Source organism: Mytilus galloprovincialis, chromosome 2 (genome assembly GCF_965363235.1).
Source record: "Mytilus galloprovincialis chromosome 2, xbMytGall1.hap1.1, whole genome shotgun sequence".
Classification (NCBI taxonomy): Eukaryota; Metazoa; Mollusca; class Bivalvia; order Mytilida; family Mytilidae; genus Mytilus; species Mytilus galloprovincialis.
This window is the reverse complement of record NC_134839.1, coordinates 108,864,459-108,877,757: the sequence shown is the minus strand read 5'-3', so window position 1 is coordinate 108,877,757 and position 13,299 is coordinate 108,864,459. Positions and strand designations below refer to the sequence as shown.

Genomic DNA, 13,299 nt, shown 5'->3' with positions numbered 1-13,299 from the left:
AGTGTTTTTGTGATTACCTTTCATAAACATATTAACGAAAGACAAAGTACTACAAACATAGCTTGATCCTCTGTTTTTTGTTTGAATTGAACAATAAATTACCGACTGCCGTTTCTACAAATAACCTATTATAATAGCAATTATTGTTTGTGTACGTGTTCATGAACCAAATTCCAACTAGATATCATTGAGATGGGAGCCATCTCTGTGGGCCCCGCTGTCAATAACGTGGGGTAAATAAGTTGTATGGATAATCTGATATGAAGCATTATTTGAAGTTATTACATAGTCTCATGTGTGATTTTGATCTAAGATTTTAATTTAAAACTGATAAATATTCTCATCTTACTTTCATAGTATAATAGTGATATAACTGCATGATGTGAACTCATTGTTTACTACTCTAAGGTGACTTCTGGATATATGGATTGATGTTTGAACAATATGTTTAAAGGTGCTGCCCAATTGATATTTGTCACATATTTTTAGAATTATGCCTTCAATATATTATGACCCACCAAGTATAAAGTATGAAATATTAATGGTTCTCGAGAGGTAGAGCGGACACAATTTGTTAAGAACAACGAACGGATGGACAGACCGACAGACTGATCTTAGACCTAGGATGCATACATTATGACACATTCTCTTGTGTTGGTTAATATATATGTTAAGTTGAAAATGTTTGTCAGGTATAAAGTATGAAATAATAACAGCTGTCCTCTCAAAATATAATGTGGATCAAATTTGTTAGCGATGGACAGACCAACAGACAGACAGACCTTTGACCTAGGAAGTGGTACATACATCATGACACACCCTCTGGTGTTGGTTAAAATGGATGTCAAGTATAATATTTGAAATCATAACGGTTCTCAAGATATAGAGCGGACACAATCTTCACCACAGGACACAGGGTTGTCAACTGAAACCAAAGTTTTTTTGACGTTGACCTTTGACCTAGGAAGTTGTACATACATCATGACACGCCCTCTGGTGGTGGTTAAAATGTATGACAAGTATATACTTTGAAATCATAACGATTATCTAGATATGGAGCGGACACGATCTTCACCACAGGACACAGGATTGTCAACTCGAAACCAAAGTTTTTGACCTTGACCTTTGACCTAGGAAGTTGTACATACATCATGACACACCCTCTGGTGGTTGTTAAAATGTATGTCAAGTATAAACTTTGAAATCATAATGGTTATCTAGATATGGAGCGGACACGATCTTCACCACAGGACACGGGGTTGTCAACTGAAACCAAAGTTTTTGACCTTGACCTTTGACCTAGGAAGTTGTACATACAACATGACACACCCTCTGGTGTTGGTTAATAATCATGTTAAGTATTAAGTATGAAATCATAACGGTTCTCTAGATATGGAGCGGACACGAAAGTGTTACGGACGGACGGACGGACAGACTGATCACTATAGGGCGACCCGCCGTCGGCGGGGCCCTAATAAAATCAAAAATTTACATACAAATTCCGACAAAGAAGACAAAATATGAATCATCTGTTCCTGAGGAGCTGGTATTTTTTATAATACAACTTGTCCATTAATATGTCAACAACAATATTGGACTTTTTTTCGTGTTGCTCAGTCTTACTTTTTCTGTGTTTTATTTTTTTGCACTTTCGTTTGTCTGATTTCTTTTTTAGCCATGACGTTGTCAGTTTATATTGGACTTTTGGGTTTGAATGTCGCTCTCGTACTTTCGCCTATCTTTAAATTGTAAATTAAACAATGATGATCAATGATAGTTATGTTTCAAATACAAAGTAATTAAATTAATTTACACGTTTACATAGAAGTCTTGATTAACAAACAAAGGTAAGTTTTTACGGCTTGTGATGAGTTACTTATTAATCCATGAAAGTTTTGATCCGTGTACAAACACCGTTAAAAATGTCTCTTATCAGTTGCGTAGGGTTCATCGCTGGTCACTTTGATTTTGTTTTTATTTTTGTTACAAGTTGTGCACATGAAAACATTCCCTAGGAAGGAAAGGACTTGCTGGTACTACTATAAGAAATAGTATCTTCAGGATAAACATATTTATGTTGTGTTTCAACGAAACTAAAGTGAGTGGAAATGTGAAGAGAAATATCTCAAGATGTTTACAGGCAAACGAGTATTCGAGTATTAAAACTGTACACGGGTACTCGAATACTCGTTACCATCCCTACTTTATAAGTACATAAGATATCTTATTTACTTGAAATTAAATAAGATATCTTATATAGAATACAAGATATCTTATATAATTTGTTAGATATCTTATTTACTTTCTAAGTCTAAGATATCTTGAAATTGAATAAAAATAAAAACGGCTTGCCATACATATAGACAAAGCACATTAGCAAAAATGAAAGACAAGAATACAAGAATTATCAAAGAACATTAAAACACTGACGGGATGTACAAGTACCGAGCCACGTCAAATAGATATCAATAAAAACAAACTAAACAGTAAAAGTAATATTCATAAAGACAAATAAAAGAATAGTATAACACGTTATTAAGATGATAAACAACGTCAGTACCTAGAATCTATACTTCAAGATCATCGTGTATTATTTGTGAAGCTGATACGGAATATTTATCAACAAGGTCTTGGTACCTTCCGATGAACTTTTGTTTTAGAAAAATGACGAGACGTTCTTTGACATACCCCTGGTTCATCATCTTTCTGCTCAGACACTGGTGACGTTTTACAAAGTCTGAGTAGGAGCTGCAAGCTCTTGAATACCGAATAAGTTGGGGAAATGTATATCCCATATGCAGGTGAAGTTGGTATATTGCTACTAAGGTGGGGGAAATTGATAATTTTCAAAATTAAAATCGTCTCGTTTGTCATATATAGATTCTGGTACTGAGATGACCGTGTGTGTCAAATTCGAAGTATAGGTCTAAAAATGAGGCGGAGGAAGCCGTGTCTGTTGTTTCTTTAATTTCAAGTTCCGGGAGATATATCAATGGAATCCAATCAGAAAAGTTTGGATTGTTGATGGAAAGAACATCATCAATATATCTGAAAGTGAAATTAAATGACCTGGCTTCTTTGATTTTCTTGTTTTTGACAAGTGTTTGAAGGAACTCCAATTCATATGAAAATAAGAAGAGGTCGGCAAGGAGAGGCGCACAGTTCGTTCCCATAGGAATGCCGACTTTTTGTTGAAAAAGTCTACCTCCAAATTCAACAAATATGTTGTCAATAAGAAACTCCAGCATACTGATCACTTGTTCCTCTGTGTTGCATGTTTTACCTTTTTGTTCACTATTAACAAAATATGCCGTATGGTATCCCAAAGTAATAAATGTATAGCGTATGCTACCGTTTTTATGTTGAAAAGCGTTGTGGATTATTTCTTTTAGACGGTTTTTCAATTTCACATGGGGAATGGTGGTATACAGGTTGAAAAATCAAAAGTTTTGATAGAACTAATTTCAGAAATAGATCGAGATTTAAAATTATCTAGAAGTTCTTTAGAGTTTTTTAGAATCCACATATGGTTAATACCACTACGCTAGTAAACAGTTTCACAGTATTTCTGAAGACCCTCTTTCACTGCGGACAGAATTTTGGTATATCTAATGGACAATTCTTTAGTCGAACATGCAGATGAGCCGGCAATGTACCGTTGTTTGTACGGAATTTTGTGAAGCTTAGGTATCCAATACAAACAAGGTAAGTCCTCCGATTTGTTGTTCAATGCAATGTTCATTGAAGTCATGAAGGACTTATGATTCGCCAAAATCTCATCCTTGTCAAATGATATGTCTTTGTATGTGGGATTACTTGAGTGCTCATTTATTCCTAATTCTTTTACAAGACACTCGTAGTGGTACGATTTACATACAAAGACAATATTATTTGAAGCTTTGTCCGCAGGAACAACAACGTACTTATCATGAAGAGATGATAGACATTTCACAGCCTCTTTGTCTCTGAAAACGGACTTTGGTAGATCATTCACACACTTTTTCAACTTATGAATGCGACGTTTTATCAGAACCCTGATTGTTTTGACCCATTCTGACAAAGTGTCCAGTTCAACTTCTTCTCGTTTAGCCCATGCTCTGGCGTAGTCCTCAATGGAATCCATAATTATTTTGAAGTTATGGTTCCAATTGATGTGTTGGGGTTCTCTAAACTTAGGACCATGAGAAATCACCTTTCGGAGATTTTCATGTTGAATTATGTTTAGATCCCCAGTAATACCGGTAACATGGCCAGAGGGGCTGTAATTATATTAAAGGCGAGTGGGAACAGTCACATGTCAGAGGTTTTTTTAGGTGTTGTTTTAAATCAATGCTTGCTTATAATAAAATATTTTGGGTGCAATGGTTTTGGTGTAGCTGTATGATACAATAGGAACAGACTGATTTTGAAAATAAATTGGAATTTTATATGTTACCTCCTTGTGATGTAGAACGTTGCTGATGTTGATTGCATCAATTCCTCTATTGGTAAAGTAAACAGGAAGGAATTTCCTCTTTTCCTCATGTAAAGGTTCCGATCTTACTGGTTTAAAAAGACGGAAAAGAGCTACATCACAAATTATACTGACAAGTCTGTATATTGGAGAAAATGTATTTATGCATCCTTTTTCAAGTGCATAATCCTTTAAACATTTTAGAAAAGTAACAGGCAGTGAAAAAAGAATAGTTCTAATGAAATGTTACCCTAGCGGATGATGAAGATGTGAAAGAAGGTCATCAAAGCTCCCAGAGGGCGATCTAGATTTGGAAGACTTTTTTTACATTAGGCCGATGGTAATGGTTTTGTCCATGTCTACGTTGGTGTCGTAAGGTAGTATTAAATAAGCTCATTACATTAACATCACTGCAGGCTGGACTTGACAAATTTCCTACTCCTTTGATATTATCATTGCAACCATATGGCATTGCAGTACCTAGTTCCCTTATCCAGAAAATTTCTCTATCTTTTCGGAAAAGAGTACTAAGTATAGGACTATTGGTGTGGTGATAAATTTTCTCGATGATGCGTCCTTTCATAGACAAAGAAGGATCATGGTCCGGTTGATTAAAATGGTTATAAAGAACCCTGAATTGCGGATCTTTATTATCAGACCGGTGTTGATTCATCCTTTTACGCAACGTTTGTCGAGTTTCACCAACATAAAGTAGTCCACACAAAGTACATTCAATTCCGTACACGACATTGTCCGTGGAACAGTCCAGAGGCTTTAAAGATTTAGTATAATACGTTTTTCCTGTTAAGTTACTGGTAAAATCAGGAGTGTGATTAACATATTACATGTCTTACACGTGCTCCTTTTTCCTTTTTAATGTTTACAAGAAGAAATGATAGGTGTTGATTAACTTGTAGCAGGTGTCTTTAAACAGTCGAAGATATTAACGTAACATGGTTTTAATTTATGAAAAGTATCTGAATTTTTAAAGTAGTAATTCCCTTCTGGCTGAACATACGTCAAATCAGGGGTATCTTTAAATCTGTGAGTTTACTTAAATGACATATTTGATTGCAGGTTCTTATGTGAGTTTTTAAGTAAACTCACATAAGAACCTGCAATCAAATATATTACAGGTCTTTATGCGAGTTTACTTATATGACATATTTAATTGCAGGTTCTTATGTGAGTTTACTTAAATGACATATTTAATTGCAGGTTCTTATGTGAGTTTTACTTAAATGACATATTTAATTGCAGATCCTTATGTGAGTTTACTTAAATAACATATTTAATTACATGTCCTTATGTGAGTTTACATAAATGACATATTTAATTTCAGATCCTAATGTGAGTTTACTTAAATAACATATTTAATTACATGTCCTTATGTGAGTTTACATAAATGACATATTTAATTGCAGATCCTTATGTGATTTTATTTAAATGGCATATTTAATTTCAGATCCTTATGTGAGTTTACTTAAATGACATATTTAATTTCAGATCCTTATGTCAGTTTACTTAAATGACATATTTAATTTCAGATCCTAATGTGAGTTTACTTCAATGACATATTTACTTGCAGGTCCTTATGTGAGTTTACTTAAATGACATATTTACTTGCAGGTCCTTATGTGAGTTTACTTAAATGACATATTTGATTACAGGTCCTTATGTGAGTTTACTTAAATGACATATTTAATTGCAGGTTCTTATGTGAGTTTACTTAAATGACATATTTAATTGCAGGTTCTTATGTGAGTTTACTTAAATGACATATTTAATTGCAGGTTCTTATGTGAGTTTACTTAAATGACATATTTAATTGCAGGTCCTTATGTGAGTTTACCTAAATGACATATTTAATTACAGGTCCTTGTGTGAGTTTACTTAAATGACATATTTGATTACAGGTCCTTATGAGAGTTTACTTAAATGACATATTTACTAGTAGGTGCTTTTATGAGTTTACTTAAATGACATATTTGATTGCATAATGGACCTTATATGTGAGTTGACTTATATGACATAATTACTTGCAGGTCCTTTTCTGAGTTTACTGATGAGACATATGAGTTACAGAAGAGTAGCTGTCATTGGTAGTTTACTCAGTACTACTAGTTTGCTGTATGTTCCATTTTTAGATAATATTATCTATCTGTATATTATATATGGAATCTTTACAGGTGAGGGCAATTATACTGTAATCACATTAATTTTCACTTCATTTGTGATGTCACAATGATGTCATTAACTTGTCAAAACTGAGCCATGACCGAAAAGATATCACTGGATTGAAGATAATTTGCTGAAAATATATTTTTGATTAAGATGTTACTCATATTTCAATATTAATGACACTTGGTCTCAAATAAGATATTGGCAGTTGTTGCAATTTTCCTGTAAATAGATTTATTTGTCAAATGGGAATTATCATTCTTTGAGTAATAATACAAATTGTAACATGATATGAAAGCAATAAAGAATTTACTACTGTTGCGATTGCATGGAAAATATTTTGGCTCTTGATATATCCCTTTTTTTAACAGGTTTAGGATTTGCTATGGTATACCTACCATCAAGTGTGTTAGCAGGCCTGTATTTCAATAAACATCGTAGTCTTGCTGCTGGTGTAGCAGCAAGTGGATCTGGCGTAGGAGCAGTAGTTTTTCCATTATCAGTACACAGTTTGATCCAGTATTATGGCTGGAAGGGGTCAGTTTTCATCCTCGCTGGACTCAGTTTACATTGTATTGTATTTTCTGCTTTGTTATTTCCACTGGCAGAAAAACCAGACAGAAAAGAACAGAAGTCAGTGTTGGCAATCATCAATATACTTGACAAACAAACAAATAATCCTGATATTCACCACATGAGGATCAATGGTAAATGTGAGAATTACAATGGTCACACATGTATATTAGAGAATGACAAATCAGTTCAGGAAAATTGCAAAGTCACAAAATTAATGGAAAATTCTGAGCCTGCAGCTGAAAAAAGTTTAAAGCATTGCTATGTGTTAATATGTGACTTTTCTTTCTTTATTTTCTTTCTTAATAACATACTTTTGAATATGGGAGTTGCAATTTCTTGGATCCTTGTCCCAGAGTACTTCGTATCAATGGGATTGACCCAAAGATAATGCAGCTACTATTTTAACCTTTGGTGAAGTTGGTTGTTTCTTTGGTTGTATAATTGGTGGAGGATTGGGAAACATACAAAGCCTAAGTAGATTGTCTATGTATATATCATTGAATATTGCAGTAGGAATATTGTTAATGTTCTTGCCGTTTAAAATTTTTCAATCAGTTGAAATTTTGTCATTGATAATGTTTTTAAATGGACTTGGATTTGAAGGAATTTTAGGACTACTAGTCATTTTTACAGTTGACCTGCTGGGTGAAAAAGCTTTGGGTGATGGTTTCGGATATTTGATGCTCAGTAATGGTGTAGGATCTATAATTGGTCCACCGCTTGGAGGTGAGTAAACCTATAGAGCTATTACAAGTCCATGAATTTAGGGTAGACTATCTACAAGGTTGTTATTTATCCACTATTCAAGGTGGGTTGCCTATAGAGATTTTTTATGGCCACATTTGATGTTGAGTTAATTTACAGAGCATTTCTAGTCCACGTTCTAAGATAAGTTTACATACAGAGCTTTTGTTAGTTTACATATTGACACCCCTTATTTATTTGTAGTAAAACATAAAATACTACAAATTAGAAGAAAGAAAACAAATATGACAGTTGTTTTTAAATTTAATAAGATTGATTAGATCTTTGATATTTGAAAGCTTTTATTCAATAGATTTATATATGAAAAAGGGAGAAATAGTAGCACATACATGTAGATTTCTAAAGATATTCCCCAAAAGTCCAATTTCAATAATAAAAATCATTTCCTTAGAAAAGCACAATGAAAAACATTAAAAAATTGCAAATCTTAAAACACAAAAAAAGTGTAAATATAACAAGAGGCTCTCAAGAGCCTGAATCGCTCACCTTAAATTTTTTGCTTAAATCTTCCAACAATGATTATTTTGGGTTTTCAATTTATATAGATGGTTCTTCGATTCTGTCATATCTTCTTCAAAAGCAAAAACAAGAGTGGACACACTGAAATGTCTCGTTTGTCTCGTGTTCATAATATAATTTATGATGAAAGTATAAAAAAAACATTGTATACCCCAAGCATTACATTAAATTAACTGTACTTGAGATGAAGGCGAGATAAACCCTTTCAGACATAAATGTAGTTAATACACTCATTCCATACAACAAATCGAGTTTACCTATTGCTAAAAGTATCTCAGAAATAACCTCATAAAAAATAACTTTGACCAATGAACCATGAAAATTAGGTCAAGATCAACGTACACTTACTAAACAGACATACACACCTTACAATTATTCCCTACACCAAATATAGTTCTACTATCGCTATAGTATCTGATAAAAAGACCAAATCATTGATGATTTAACTTTAACCAATGAACCATAAAAATGAGGTCAAGGTCAGATGATTATTGCTAGACAGACATGTACACCTTACACACATTCCATACACCAAATATAATTGACTGGATGCTAATAGTATCTGAGAAATAGGCCAAAACACAAAAATTTAATTTTGACCACTGAACCATGAAAATGAGGTCAAGGTCAGATGACACCTGTCAGTTGGACATGTACACCTTACAATCATTCCATACACCAAATATAATTGACTGAATGCTAATAGTATCTGCGAAATAGACCAAAACACAAAAATTTAACTTTGACCACTGAACCATGAAAATGAGGTCAAGGTCAGATGACACCTGCCAGTTGGACATGTACACCTTACAATCATTCCACACACCAAATATAGAAGACCTATTGCTTATAGTTTGTGTGATATGGACTTAACCCTGTAAACTTAACTTTGTTCACTGATCCATGGAATGAGGTCAAGGTCATGTGAAAACTGACTGACATACACGAGGACCTTGCAAGGTACGCACATATCAAATATAGTTACTTATTATTACTTGACAGATAAATCTTGATCTGCTGAATATTTTCAACCCTTACCTGTTTTGCTTCAACTCCTTTAGTTTTTGAGATTTTTAAAGCCCAACACTGTATATATTATCCCTATGTTCTCCTTAGCCATGGCGGCCATGTTTTAAAAAAAAATAGATATATACTAAACACAATATGGATCCTTTAGCCTTAGTTTGGCTCAAATTGGTTTATAAGTTTCAGAGGAGAATATTTTAAAAGTTAAACAACATGATGAACTAATTGTGTAAAGTTGAGTTAAAAGGCCAATATTCTAAGGGGTCAAAAACCAAATTGGTTATTATGCTTTGCTAATTGTTGAAGGCTGTACAGTAACCTATAGTTGTTAATTTCTGTGTCAGCTGATGGATCTTGACATAATAAACACCTGTCAAATTTGCTATAAAAGCTTTAGTTTTTGAGATATAAGCCCAAAACTGCATTTTACCCCTATGCTCTATTTTTAGCTATGGCAACCATATTTTTTGACAAAACAGAAAATAAAACACAAACTTTATTCTGGACACCTTAATGATAATTCAGCTTAAGTTTGGTGGAAATTGGTTCAGTAGTTTCAGAGGAGAAGATTTTTTAAAGTTAGCAAATATGATGAACAAATTGTGTAAAATTGTCATTAAAGGACAATAACTCCTTAAGGGGTCAATTGACAATTTTGGTCATATGAAATTATTTGTAGATCTCACTTTGCTGAACATTTTTGCTGTTTACAGTTTCTCTTTATCTATAATAATATTCAAGATAATGACCAAAAACTGCAAAATTTTCTTAAAATTACCAATTAAGTGGCAGCAACCCAACAATGGGTTGTTTGATTCTTCTGAAAATTTCAGGGATGATAGATCTTCACCTATTGAACATTTTTACTCTGTCAGATTTGCTCTAAATGCTTTAGTTTTTGAGATATAAGCCAAAAACTGCATTTTACACCTATATTCTATTTTTAGCCATGGCGGCCATGTTTTTTTGATGAAATGGGAATTAAAACACAAACTTTATTCTAAATACCCTAGGAATCAATCAGATGAAGTTTGGTTTGAATTGGTTCAGTAGTTTCAGAGGAGAAGATCTTTGAAATAGTTTACGACGACGACGACGACGGACAGACGACGACGACGGAGGGACGACGACGACGGACGACGACGGACGCCAAGTGATGGCAAAAGCTCACATTTCCTTTTATGAAAGGTGAGCTAAAAATAAGATGTGGTATGTTTGCCAAAGAGACAACTCTCCACAAGGTACCAAATGACACAGAAATTAACAACTATAGGTCACCGTACGACCTTCAACAATGAGCAAAATCCATACCGCATAGTCCACTATAAAAGGCCCCGAAATGAAAAATGTAAAACAATTCAAACGAGAAAACTAACGGCCTAGTTTATGTAAAAAATAATGAACGAAAAACAAATATGTTACACAGCCACAAACGACAACCACTGAATTACAGGCTCCTGACTTTGGACATGCACATATAGAATGTGGCGGGGTTAAACTCGTTTGAAGGCGCCAACCCTCCCCTAACCTGGGACAGTGGTGTAACAGTACAACATAAGAACAAACTATGAAAATCAGTCGAAAAAGGATTGACTCATCAGATGGATACAAATAGAAATACATCTAACAAAAACACAGAGTGGACGTGGACGGGTACTTATAGATCACCACAACAAAACGACACTAAGTACAGATCTGAGAGTACTCGCAGTTACTGGTCAAAGCCAATAACAACTAATAAAAAAATCATGCATCTAAGACTAAAATAGCAATCAGTTCACATCCAACATCCAATGGATTTAGTGTAGAGACGTCATAAACAATCAGAGAAAAACATGACCTTGTGCAATGCCCAGATACAGGTATCGACAGATTGTAGAGCCATGAATGTGCATATGTACGTGTATATAAAAATTAATATTTAGTTTGATTTTAATTTACTGATAACAAAAACAATATTAATACCAATAAAAACAATATTCAAAGATGTAATTACAGACCTTTTAGAATAAATTTATTTAAACGATCGATAAGTTTACCCAGATCCTTCCTAAATTTCCGGGCTCGGTAAACACCATCTCCGTAAAAATGAGTATGTGCTATCCCGTTTGAAATAAGTTTTTTACAACCAAACTTCAAAACCGAATATTCATATCTATGGAAGAATTTGGTAAAAGTTTTAAGTAATTTGTGGTAACGAAATCCCTGACTATATAACTTACCAGTAATACATAGATTATGTTCATTGAAATCTAAAGCGTCACTACAGACACGCATAGCGAACGAGTTGGGATATATTTATATACACCGTAGACTGTAAAGTTTAAATGTTGTTTATATTTAGTCGAAACATATTTTACAATTAATTCAAGTCATACATATACATATGATGTATATATTTTCAGGAGCATTTAAAGACTCACTTGGTACTTGTGATCCCACATTTTTCTTTGCTGGTACAGTGATTGTTGTTGCTGGATTATTGATGTTCCTCATACCAATAAGAGACAAGTTTGTTCTAAGACCAAAGAAAATCACAATAGAACTGACGATAGAAGTTAATCTCAATACATAACAGATGATAATGCTCTCATTTGGCCAGTACCCTACTTAACTTAATATGTATCCATCTTTTCTGTAAAAAATATTAATATTTTTTTTACTGTCTCGTATAATGAGGCTAGAATTGATAACATACAAAGTATTTGTTTCCACTATTTCTCATTTAATCATTTGAATTAGTGTTCGGTAAATATTCAATTCAATTCAATATTTTATTGGAAAGAGCATAATAGAGGCGTGATCCAACTACAGACAATATAATATATTCAACAACATATAAATAATATAGATCCATGTAACAATAAGTCATAAGTAAATTCTAAAAAAAAAAACAAGCATTCTGAGAGTATTGCATGGCAATACATAGTCCCCTACCGGTTAAGAATTCATTTTACTGGAACAAAATGCTAACTTGATCTATATCTTGTCATGGTGTAAACTATATAACAAATATAAAGTCAAGATATTCAAGCATGACGAAAAAAAAGTGTGAAAAACTGATTATTACAGTGAATTTTTTTAAGTCCAAGGACCATCACTGCACAAAATCATCAGACCTGAACAAAATTCGAACTTGATCTGTAAAAGAGGAACGAAAGATACCAAAGGGACAGTCAAACTCATAAATCTAAAACAAACTGACAACGCCATGGCTAAAAATGAAAAAGACAAAGAGACAAACAATAGTACACATGACACAACATAGAAAACTAAAGAATAAACAACACGAACCCCACCAAAAAACTAGGGGTGATCTCAGGTGCTCCGGAAGGGTAAGCAGATCCTGCTCCACGTGTGGCACCCGTCGTGTTGCTTATGTGATTACAAATCCGGTAAATAGTCTAATTCGGTAGGTCACATTCATGAAAGGGAAGGGGATTGTAGTTACGACGTAAGGAACATATCCGATGTCATTTGTGAAACGGTTATTCCATAACTGTCAACCAATTCGTGATGGCGTCCGTAAAATTTACGAAGGGATGACTTCAACTTCACCATTTGGAACTCTTGGTTTAATAGCTTCCTTGTGAGCAGCAACCCTCTATCGAGAAAATCACGATAGGAAATGCAAGCACGGGAATAGCGTATCAATTGGGAGATATATACCCCGTATGCAGGTGCTGCTGGAATGTTGCTACTTAGAAATGGAAAGTTCACAATTGGAAACTGTAACTTGTCATGATAAAACTATATACCAATTATTAAATCAATATCTT

General features: G+C 33.8%; 1 pseudogene; it reads left to right on the top strand.

Moving 5' to 3' along the window:
* The first annotated feature begins 5,752 nt into the window (after nt 1–5,752).
* Nucleotides 5,753–12,269, top strand: LOC143062601 (monocarboxylate transporter 12-like; annotated as a pseudogene).
* Nucleotides 12,270–13,299: the final 1,030 nt, after the last annotated feature.